This window comes from Diachasma alloeum, unplaced genomic scaffold (assembly GCF_001412515.2).
Source record: "Diachasma alloeum isolate Michigan unplaced genomic scaffold, Dall2.0 Dall_scaffold_01265, whole genome shotgun sequence".
NCBI classification, from domain to species: domain Eukaryota; kingdom Metazoa; phylum Arthropoda; class Insecta; order Hymenoptera; family Braconidae; genus Diachasma; species Diachasma alloeum.
Genome location: NW_021681374.1, coordinates 1 through 10,207, shown reverse-complemented (window position 1 = coordinate 10,207; position 10,207 = coordinate 1).

Sequence of the window (10,207 nt, the reverse complement as noted above, 5' to 3'; positions counted from 1 at the left end):
TTATGATAATTGAATGAGAATAATCATATATGAGATTTGCAAAAACATAAATCATGTTGGGTGAGAATGAGGAGATGAATAACTTATCTCTAAAAAAAATTACTGAAAATTCGGAAAACGACGACAACGGAAGTCCAGTCGGAAATAATGGAAAGAAAAAGATTGGATATAGTGATGGTCAACGACAACGATGGTGTAGAGAGAAAAAACGGGAATTGGAAATACAAAAGCAGATTTGCAGAAACGTGCAAAATTTAATTGCAATCAGAAATGGTTTCAATCCCATTTTAAGTGGACGTAAGCTATTTCAACAATGGATAGTTGACAGTTATGTCAAAGTAGAACGAGATCGTACAACTTTTATTAGAAATAATCAAAAGCAACTCAGATGTGAAACGTATCAGGGTCTCATAGATTACTTGGAGAGGGGAGGAGAAGAAAATGACATGGGAGTGGCAAAGATTGTTATATTACTCTCAACTTTCATTGGTTCACCTAGGAATATTGCACAAAACTATCAAGATACCAGGGCGATATTAAGAAAATATGAAAAACCTGATTTATTCATTACTATGACATGTAATGCTAGGTGGCAAGAAATTTTGGAAAATCTTGATCCCGGACAACAGCCATGTGATCGACCTGATATATTTGCGCGGGTTTTTGAATTAAAAAAAGATTATTTGATGGAATTGATCATAACTGAGGACCTTTTCGGGGCAGTTTTAGCCTGGGTTTACGTAACTGAATTTCAGAAACGTGGATTACCCCATGTATGCTGGTTAATTTACAGAGAGATTATAAACTAGCTCGTCCATGTATTGTAAATAGATTCATTTGTGCAGAAATAGAAGATAATGATGAACAGCCAGATTTATACAATATTGTCATGCGAAACATGATCCATGGACCTTGTGGAGATTGGTGTTTGGTCAATAATCGATGTTCCAAACATTTTCCAACAGAATTTCAAGATGAGACGGCGATGGATGAAGATGGGTATCCCTGCTATCGCAGAAGGGATACACAAAAACATCATGAAAAACGAGGTGGTTACGTAGTGGATGACAGATATGTTGTACCTTATTCCCCCGAAATATTGTTGAAATTGAATTGCCATTGTAATGTCGAAGTGGTATCGAATATTAGAGCTGTCAAATATTTTTATAAATACATTCATAAATCTCATGACGCAGCTAACGTTATAATTGAAGGTGATTCTAGGGAAAATTCAATTGAACATGATGAGATTAAGCAGCACATTGATAGTCGTTATGTAGGTCCGGTTGAAGCAGCTTGGCGGTTATTGGGGGAGAAATTACATCATACACGTCATTCAGTTATTCGTTTACCCGTACATCTACTAAATCAACAAAATATAACCATATATCCTGGTGGTGAAGAATATGATGTGGATCAGGTATTAGAACAAAAAAATATGCTATTAGATTATTTTGCGTTAAATGCTAGAGATGAAAATGCTAGATGTTATTTGTATATTGATATTCCTACGTACTATACATTCAACAAGAAAAAATTCAATGATAAAATTATTGGCTGGCAGAGAAGAAATTCAAACGTCAACATTATTGGAAGAATGTATTACGTAAATCCATCACAAGTGGAACTATTTCATTTGCGATTGTTATTATGTAACGTTAAGCGAGCAGAAAGTTTTAACGATTTACGAACTGTGAATGGTCAATTATGCTCAAATTTTACTGAAGCATGTCAGGAAAGAGGACTGATACAAGATGATCATGAACGGACTAAGGCAATGGAGGAGGGAGAGGTGTGGATGATGCCGTGAGCCTTGAGACAATTATTTGCTTGCATTTTGATCCATTGTCGACTATTGCATCCAGATAAACTATGGGATGAATTCAAAACATCGATGTCTGATGATTTTAGAAAGAAAATGGCATTAGCAGCAGCCGAAAATAGAGCTTCATCGGAAATAGAAAAAATATTAAATGAAGCAGATAAAACTCTTGCAGATTATAGTAATATGCCTAAGGTATTGAATATAAATAATGATGCAGAAGACGAACTAGACGTGATATACCTATCAGCAAGAGGAAAATAACAATATGAAAAATTGAATGAAGAACAAAAAAATATTATGGATGAAATTGTAACGAATATTGAAGATGTGAATAACGAAAGACGGCATACATGTTTTTATGTCGATGATCCTGGAGAATCAAGAAAAACCTTCATTTTGTGGCCTTTGATGATGAGTAGAGGGAAAAAAGTAATGACAACTGCATTCACAGGAATTGCAGCAAGGTTATTACCGTAAGGCAAAACTGTTCATAAGACATTCGGATTACCCGTACCACTTTATGAAGATTCCACATCAAGTATCAAATTGAACTCCAAAAAGGCAGGAGAGCTATATGAAACTGACGTATTTATATAGGATGAAGCACCTATGGCTCCCAAATATTGTTTAAACGTGATGAATAGGTTATTGAAGGATATAATGGATTGCGAAACGATATTAGCTCCAAAAAGTTAGCAGACCAGGTTCATCGGATCGGGTCGGTGAAAAACTCAAAAATACGTGCTATTAGTGTGCTTTTATCTGCTGAAAAAATTAAATTTTCTGCTCCCAAATTTTGGCCGAAAATTTGATTTTTGAGTTTGGGCCATATATCTAGCAGACCAATGTCATCGGATTGGTATAATTTCCATAGTAGCGTGAAGTACTAATTGTGTGACAATTTTCTGCGGAAAAATTAAACGATTTTTCCCGCATTTTCCACGCTTTTCCCAGGACCCTGAAAATTTGTATTCATCTAGCAGACCAATGTCATCGGATTGGCATAATTTTCACTGTAGCGTGAAGTACTAATTGTATGCTAATTTTCTGCGGAAAAATTAATCGGTTTTTCCCGAATTTTCCGCGAATTTCCCAAGACACTGGAAATTCGTATAGAGCTGACAGATACATGGCGGGTCCCACAGACCCAACGATGTATAAAAAGTTTCGATGAATAATGTGCTCCAATTTGAAGCCTACAGAAAATTTTCTGCTGCAAAATTTTCGCCAAAAAGTTGATTTTTGATTTTGGGCCATTTATCTAGCAGACCAATGTCATCAGATTGGCATAATTTTTAAACTAGTATGCAGTACAAATTATGTGCTAATTTTCTGCGGAAAAATTGACCGATTTTTCCCGGATTTTCCGTGCTTTTCCCAGGACTTCACAAAAGGTCTAGTGACGATAGAAAAATGGGGGGTTCCACGGACCCAAGGAACTGCAAAAGGCTTCAAAGGTGCTTTCAAAGTGACATTAATTTGACGGAAATTTGAAAATTCAAATGATACCAAAGACAACGACGATACCGACCTGGCAATGTTCGGATACTTTTTATTTTCTAGATAACAGTAATGCCTATTACTTATATTTTTATAAGTCCAAAACTTTGTTGCAAATGAGTATGTAGGTGAAATAGGGAAGATTAGTGGGAATTAATTGAAAATCGGTAATTTCCATGAAAAACGTTGATGCAAAACAAAAACGTTTGATTAACAACATCAATTCGTCTTTTATGGTATGTACCAGTAGCAAAAGTGGATGGGTTTGGATTTTACTCCTAAAGATAAATTCTTCATTCGTTCTACTCAATCCAATTATTCAATTAATGTTTCTAATATAGGAGATTTTGAATTTGGCATACTTTTGTGGTATCACCGATAATTGCTGTGAGAGATTTTTTTGAATTAATTGTTCTTACTTTATAAATCTCCAGATATTACGGCGGAAAACTCATTGACTTATGAGACAAGTACATAAAAACCGTTCGTCACGTGGAAAGTGGACTGCGACCATCAAACATGGTTGTTTGTTTCGTTCCGTAATCTCTAATAAGACCCATTCGCTCCGTGTCTGCAAGCGCGGCTTAGCCTCGTGTTGATGTCACTTTGCGTGGCGCTGCGTTCGGACTGATGCCGGTGGTGGCCACCGAACTATTTGTCGCTTTAGGGGTTTAGAACGAGTGACTCCACTGAAGCGAAGGCTCCACATGTATCGCATGGAACCAATGAGAACAGAGGGGAGAAGCGTCGCTTCGACGTTCGATGTTTTTCGATATTCAATGCTGTTTCGTCATTCACCTTCGAGAGACTGAACTGGAGAACTCCAGGTTCGTATCACGTATACTGGAAGCTCTCCACTTGCGCTGACCTGACGGTAAACAAGTTAAGCGTTGCTCAGCGTTGATGCACTGAAAAAAATTATGCATCACTTCATTGGAGATTTCTATTGCGTAAGTGTCTATTATGATTATTAATCAAGCTTTCCTTTATTTTATCTCTTTATCTGTACATGTTGTTTCCGATTCATATGGAATTTTTGAAATAAATGTTCTGCACTCTAAATGAAAAATTTCGTATTTCTATTGAGTTTTCGGCTCTTGTGTGAAAAACAGTAATCTATTGCATGCGAAAATTTATTTTCCATTGTTATTGACAATCTGACAGTTAACTAAATTGAATGTTTTTATTCTGATTCCCTACACTGAGAGAAAAAATTATTCCTGCCAAGGATTGATATTCTCGTCAGAAGATAATATTTTTTCAGAACGAATTTTTCCAGGACAGTCATTTCCAGAGAGTCCAAGTCTATTCTCAAAAATTACAGTGATATTGAACAATCTGATTATTATGCTATATATGACCTTGACAAAATGTTCTCCGATATCTTCCGGATTTTACAAATTGGCGATTTTCTCAGGTAAAGAAAATTGGAATAATTCCAAATGTTAATAATTATTATTGGAGTTTCTTCGAGGTCATATGCAGAAGAATATTCTTATAGATCACCATAATTCTCACGCTTGGAACTGATTTCGGAGCACCTGGAAATGACTGGCCTGGAGAAATACGTTCCAAAAGAGATATTTTCTTCTACTAAGAGTATGAAAAATATATCCCCAATAACATTTTCTTGGAAGGAATAAATTTTTTTCTCAGTGTATTTAGATTTGAAAAACATGTGCGAGGGAGCTGATAGATCTAGTTCTGGGCAGTATCATGCTCTATTTCCAAAAATACGCAGACAAGGGGCGAAATTTATAGAGTACCTTAGAATGTTAGTCGAAACATTCGAATACATTTTTAAGAAAATTGAAGCCTCGTTGTCAAAACGTTGGTGCAATTTACATGCCCGTCCTATTCTTCAAGAAGAAAGACTAGTCATAACGCTAGGATTTCTTGCTACTGGTCAGAGCTATGGGTCTCTGGCATTTACTTTGGCATTGGATTGTCAACAGTTTTCACCATAGTTCAAGAGTGCATGGATGCCATTTGGAATACTCTTCAACCTCTACACATACCTTGCCCAATCGAGGAAGATTTTTCCACAATTGCTGAATCTTTTTATGAGAAAAGGAGATTTCCCAAATGCTTGGGCGCAGTAGACGGCCGGGACATCAGAATTCAAAAACCACCGGGGTCTGGAACAGCTTATTATAATTATAAGAAATTTTATTCAATGGTACTCCTGGTACACGTCGATGCAGACTGCAGATACATGACGATAGATATATGCAGATGTGGGTCACAAAACGATGCAAGTATTTTCATTATTCCAAGCTCAAACAAGCGATTGACAAGAAATTATTAAAGATACCAGAGGCACGACAACTGCCATCTTCCAACTTGATAGCCCCGTACTATTTGATTGGTGACGGGGTGTATCCACTACTGCCTATATTGATGAAACCGTTCAGAGGACTCATTTTAACGGAAGAGCAGAAAAAATTCAATCAGCGGCTCTCTAGTGCTCGCGTAGTCGTAGAAAATGCGTTTGCAAGAACGTGTCAAAAATGGCGTATTTTTTACACGACTATAAATCAGAAACCTGACACTGTTGAGAAAATTGTTGAAGGTATCTGCATTCTGCACAATGTAATTTTAGATTTAGAAATACAGGACGGAATCATTGCCGAGCCAGTACAAGAAGATGCAAGAAATCTACGCAATGATGGAGACGAAGTCACTGCTGCCAATGAACGCGAGAGAGGTGAAGAGGTGAGGAGAACATTAGTTCAGTATTTCAACGAACATTAAATTTATTGTTGAAAATATCTATTGTAGAAAAAAAGTATGGTTTAGTTTAGGTGAGCTAGGTTGTATGAAATATCATAGTACAATAAAGAAAATTATGCATAATAGAGATGAATTATTCATTTTATCCAACAGAAATAACTTTTCAAACCCATACAGAATCATTAAGTGATGATCAATGAGAAAACTCTTTTGAATTGACTGTTAAAATTTCATAATCTTTAATGATTTAAGATGAATAGTATACTCACATTACTCACGACACTTAATGAGCCCACTGAAGAGACTCAAAATGATTGGAAATTCCTGGGATTCGTGCTATTAGACGCTGAAGAGTCTGAATAGTTCAGGTATCACAACAATGTAACAAACAATCACTTGTTCACCTGTGAATGAAAATTTTTTATTTGCAACCTGTGCCGGCGCAAGGGTCTGATTTTCAACTTTTTTATTTGGAAAGATATCAAATCTAAGAAATTCCTGCTGCTATATCATTCAGAGAGAAATCAGAATGTCCTCTGGGAATTTTCCTCTACATTCAATAGTTGAAAAAAAGAAATACATTGAGTTTGAGGGATTTTGCTCAAAAGAATTTTCTTCAACTTCGAGAATCTGATCATCTTCTTTCACTGAATTATTCCCTGTAGACAAATTATTATAGAAATTATTTCGATTTCTTCCTGCATAGCAGAGCATCAGAAATATTTTGGATTTGATGTCTTTCCGAATTGAAAAGATGAAAATCAGAAGTAAGCAGAGACACAGATTTAGACATTACAGAGATAAATTTTCCATTTACTGGAGTACAAAGGGTTTTTAGTAGAATTGTCAGAAGAAATTATATGTTAGTCAGGCCTTCATGCACCTGATAGCATGAATCACATGAATTTCCAGTAAAAACATATAGCTACTGGTAAAACTTATCAAGAAAGATGATATTGAATACTTAAAGTCATTGAAATTCAATGATATTTGTGGTATTAGATGAAAAAGGCCTGAGTCATGAAAAAAGGTCCTTTGATGATTTCACCAAAAAATACTAGTTCTCCAGTGAATTGGAAAGTTTGATTTTCATCTTTTTTATTTGAAGAGATATCGAATCCAAGAAATGTATACTGCTCTATTATATTATGCAGAAAGGAATCAAAATGATATCTGTGGAATTTTCTGCACAGTCAATAATGCAGGAGAGAAAAGATCATCAAGTTATCACAAATGAAAAAAAATTCCTTCGAACAAAGTATTCGAAATTTTATGAATTTTTTGCTCCCAAACTATTGACTGTAGAGAAAAATTCATAACGACCATTTTGATTTCTCTCAGCACAATAGAGCAGCAGGAATTTTGGAGTTGCTATCTCTTTAAATATAAAAACTGAAAATCAGACCCAGGGACCGATATAGGCTGGAAATCAAAATTTCCCATTTACTGGAGAATCAGTGGCTTTCGGTGAAATTGTCAAGAATCCTTTTTTGTTTGTCAGTTTTTTTTGCACCTGTTCGTGTGAATCATACGAATGACTAGTGTATACATTGAGCATACTACACATGTGGCATACTTCGCACCCTTATTAAGCAAACTGATGATACACAAAGTCGTTGAAATTCAATCATACTTGTGACATTAGATGAAAACGGTCTGACTGACAAAAAAGTTCATTGCAATTTCACAAAACTTAACCTGACACAATCTATTCTTAAAATTAGACATCAGACCGCAAGTCAGTTTTTGCTTGTGGTAGTTTCCTTGATCTCATGTTTCTTTGACAGGTTCATCTTCTTCAGAGTTGGTATTAGTTTCTGAAGATTTTTTATTACCCTGCAAATCTGCTAGTGGTAATGCAGTAGCTGGAGCTGCAGCTGAAATAGGCCTAGTGCCGAAGTTGTAAAAGTTTTGAAGCATTTGGTACTGCTGCTGTTGCTGAAGCATCATCTGCTTGAACAGTTGCTGCGACGTCGGGTCCATTTGCAGTAATGGTGGAGTACCAGCAAGCAAGGCTTGACCTTAAACAGGAAATATTGGGTTGTTTAATTGAAAATCAGAAGAATGAATGAATATATTGCAAAGTTGACAAAATTATCTGCATTACCTTGCTTCTTTGAAGTTTTCTTGTGCAAGTCTCTTGGAATAACTTTCTTAACCGGTATCACACGTCCAACATATTCACAATATGCAATACATATGATCACTATATATAACATACCTTATTCATAATATTCAAAAGTACTTACCAGTCATCAGAATCATAGTTGAATTCAACTTTGACTTTTTTATTCATTCTCTCTTTCTTTATTGTGCCAGAGGTCTGCTGTGTGTTGTGTAGTGGTATGTTTGCTGTTGCATGCCTCTGACCCATTGTTGGACAATTAAGTGCACTGCAACAGCATTCAGCTTCTGCCGGTTTTGCATACGCATATTTCATGATGATATTCTGAATCTCATTGCGCATTCCTAGTTTTTTATCATCTGGTACTTTGCTGACATGGTCCAAGAGAGAATTGAAGAAAATCAAATGTTCATTATCAGAAGTGACACGAGTACTCGGATGATTTTCATGACTTCTTGAGCTGCCTGAGCTTACTTGTTTGGGAGGTGACAGCAGGCTTTGCATCAAGTCTAAGGTAGGCTTGTCCATGCTTTCTACAGTGTTTGGTTTGTCGGTAAATAAACTGTCTAAATTGCTTACTGTTTTCTGTGGTAAATATGTGTGGTATCACTACTCTTCGTCCAAAAATTGTAATGAAGAGTAGTGATTCCAGTTAGGGTTATACAGTTCCTTTATTCTCGCTGCCTCTGCTATCTTCTTATTCTCTCTCTTATATTTGGCTTTTAGTAAATCCGATGAATTCTGTACGATGTCCTCTGTGAGGAAAAAATTTTAATCAATTTCAAATTCTTTAGATAATAATATCAATGCAGGTACAGATACAATTTACAAATGAAACGAGATTTATTCATGTTCCTGTTTCACAACGTTACACTTGAAAATAAAGCTTCCTGTACTGGCTGAGAGGAAAACCACAGTTTACTTACTTCCTTCTTCTAGAATTCCAGATAGTCTGCCAAATTCCAGCCTTGAATTTCGTGTCGTAGTATCCCTCGTGTTTTATTGTGTATAACACTGGATACTGCCTCACGTGGTCGATCAACATTTCTTCTTTGTCTTCGGCTAATTTTTGTTTTCTTGCACCCATGGAGAATAGAGACCAGGAGGCCGAACTCATATGGGCGATGCGCCTGATTATGAGACGGGAAGGCGGTCGGCGACCATAATTCTATATGTGAACACAGGCGTCGCTGCTGTTCCTCCGCAAGCACTCACGTACATGATGTGAGCGTATGTTAGTAGATTCCTAATCACTATCGCATGTATGCATTCAAATGTCATAGCCCAGTTCACGTTCATTGTTTACCTTTTTGCTTTGCGGGTAATGTGAATTATAACATTAATTAATTGCGGAATAAAAGTCAAATTATAAGGTAAAAGGCCAGTATGGGGAGTGTGTGCTCATTCCCCGGTTGTAATTCGGGAAGTGCAAGTGATAAAAAGAAAAATAAACAATATGGGGTACGAAATAAAGCAATGTTTGGATTTATTTAACGTAGAAGTATTNCTTTGCGGGTAATGTGAATTATAACATTAATTAATTGCGGAATAAAAGTCAAATTATAAGGTAAAAGGCCAGTATGGGGAGTGTGTGCTCATTCCCCGGTTGTAATTCGGGAAGTGCAAGTGATAAAAAGAAAAATAAACAATATGGGGTACGAAATAAAGCAATGTTTGGATTTATTTAACGTAGAAGTATTGGATTACATTTTTTATACTCCATGTTATTTTTTCATACTTATAAGTGCAATGTTAACCAAACATTATTTTATCTTAAACATTACGTTTGAAAATAAATTTAAATAGATTGATCAAAAACATGATACGATGTAAAATTTCTATAATGCCGGACTTCAAAAAGCCAGAATGCCAGAATCNTACGATGTAAAATTTCTATAATGCCGGACTTCAAAAAGCCAGAATGCCAGAATCGAAATCAATTGTTCGATTGATTTGATTTTCTCACATGTTATCGAATCTAATGGCTGATTATTACGCAATATTTCAATTTCTGAATTACAATT